The sequence below is a fragment of the Chiloscyllium plagiosum genome, chromosome 25, assembly GCF_004010195.1.
Source record: "Chiloscyllium plagiosum isolate BGI_BamShark_2017 chromosome 25, ASM401019v2, whole genome shotgun sequence".
Classification (NCBI taxonomy): Eukaryota; Metazoa; Chordata; class Chondrichthyes; order Orectolobiformes; family Hemiscylliidae; genus Chiloscyllium; species Chiloscyllium plagiosum.
The window spans coordinates 49,289,678-49,291,815 of record NC_057734.1 but is presented as its reverse complement, the minus strand read 5'-3'; positions in this window follow the sequence as shown (position 1 = coordinate 49,291,815).

The window sequence follows — 2,138 nt, the reverse complement described above, 5'->3', positions numbered from 1 at the left end:
CATACTTGCTCCAACGTGAAAAACAACAAAACTCCCTGTGACTTGCCAGAACCAATAGCACACACAGGATAAGGAAAAGTAATCACATTACTTAAAAACACATCATCTGATCATTTATTGTTTCCATTCGGAACTGCGAGTGAAATTCCCAGTGCCAGGAATCTGCTCCAAACCAGATGGACAGCTCTCTGCTTAAAGAATTACTCAAATTAAACAGTAACTGGTGTCTCCTGTAACTATAATTCAGTTAGACAATGTAACTTGACTTTAACTGTTATCTGTGTGCCCCTTGAATGAGGCAGACAGCCTATTAATGTTGGATCGCGAACCCTGTGCTGAGATATTTGAGCTCCTCTCGTTCGGTTCTCATGTGCATCATTGATTGTAATTGATCTACCCTCAGTGACCCTGTTCCCGTTGGTTATCACAGAATCCCTGCAGTGTGGAAACAAGCCCTTTGGCCCAACAAGTCCACACCCACCCTCCGAAGAGTATCCCACCCAGACCCTTCCCCTACCCCATTACTCTACATTTCTCCAGACTATTGTACCTAGCCCACACATCCCTGAATACTAAGGGCAATTTAGTATGGCCAATTCACCTAGCCTGGACTATTACTGGACTAGTCATGTGACTGGGCAAACTTAAATTCATTTAATTCATAAAGCTGGAACAAAATAGGCCCCAGTGTCTGGAATTCCCTTCCTACACCTCTCCAATTTTGTGCCTCACTTCCTTTAAGGTGCTCCTTAAAACCCCCTTATTTAACCAAGCTTTTGGATACCTGATCTAATATTCCTTCCTGCAGCTTGTTTCATGATGTTCCTATCACAAGCTTTGGGGGGGGTGAGAAGGCAGTGTGTTGTGTTATGTTCTATAAGTTGTTAAGTTGGCGCAATGGAGAGTTCAGGAGGGCAAGCCAGGAGCAGCACCACCCACACTTACAAATGAGGTGTCAACCTGGTGAAGCCACCAACCAGGACTCCTTGCACGTCGAACAGCATAAGCAGCAAGTGATCGCACAACCAATATATCAGATTAAAGCTCTGCAGTCCTGAATGGTGGTGCAAAATTAAACAACTCATTGGGGGAGAAGGCTCCACAAATATCCAACTAAGAGTGGTTGGCAATAACACGACTGATCAAGCTGGTCAGGTCCGAAAGAATATAGCTGCTAGACTGGGTTTGGGGTCAGTGGTGAGGAACCAGCAAAGGGGAAAAACATTCTTGCCCTCACCCTCACCAATCTGCTGGGTGCAGCTGCATCTGTCCATGAAAGTATCGGTAAGAGTGACCACTGCACAGTCCTTGCGGGGACAAAGTCCTGCCTTCACATTGAGAATAACCTCCATTGTGTTGTGTGACACTGTCAGATTTGGGACTGATTGAGCATCCCTGAGGCGCTGTGAGCCATCAACAGCAGCAGAACTGTACTCCAGCACAATCTGTAATCTCGTGGCCTGGTATATCCCCCACTCAACCCTTACCAACAAGCCAGGGGATCGACCCTGGTTCAATGGAGAGTGCAGGAGGGGAAACCAGGATCAGCACCAGGCATACCTAAAAATGAGGTGTCAACCTGTGAAGCTACCAACCAGGACTCCCTGCACATAAGCAGCAAGTGATAGACAGAGTTAAGCAATCCCACAGCCAGCGGATCAGATCTAAACTCTGCGGTCTTGCCACATTTAGTTGGTAATGGTGGTGAAGAGTTAAACAATTCAGTGGAGGAAGAGGCTGCACAAATATCCCCATCCTCAATAATGGAAGAGCCCAACACATCAGTGTAAGATAAGACTGAAACATTTACAGCAATCCTCAGCCAAAAGTGCCAAGTGGATGCTCCATCTCAACCTCCTGCAGTGGTCCCCAATATCAGAGATGGCACCCTGGGGCGATGGAGGAGGTTCCTGGCAGTAAGGACCACCTCCTCCCCACATCGACAGCACTGCCTGCCCTAACCCCCAACTATTCCCCTTTCTTGGGGTACCTGGTTGGCCCCAAATCCCCACAGATCCCACTTAACCTGCTCTGAGGATCCTTTTTCCAGCAAGTGGCTCCTACTGAAGTAATTATAGACAAGAGAACATGGAACATTCCAGCGCAGTACAGGCCCTTCAGCCCTCGATGTTGCACCG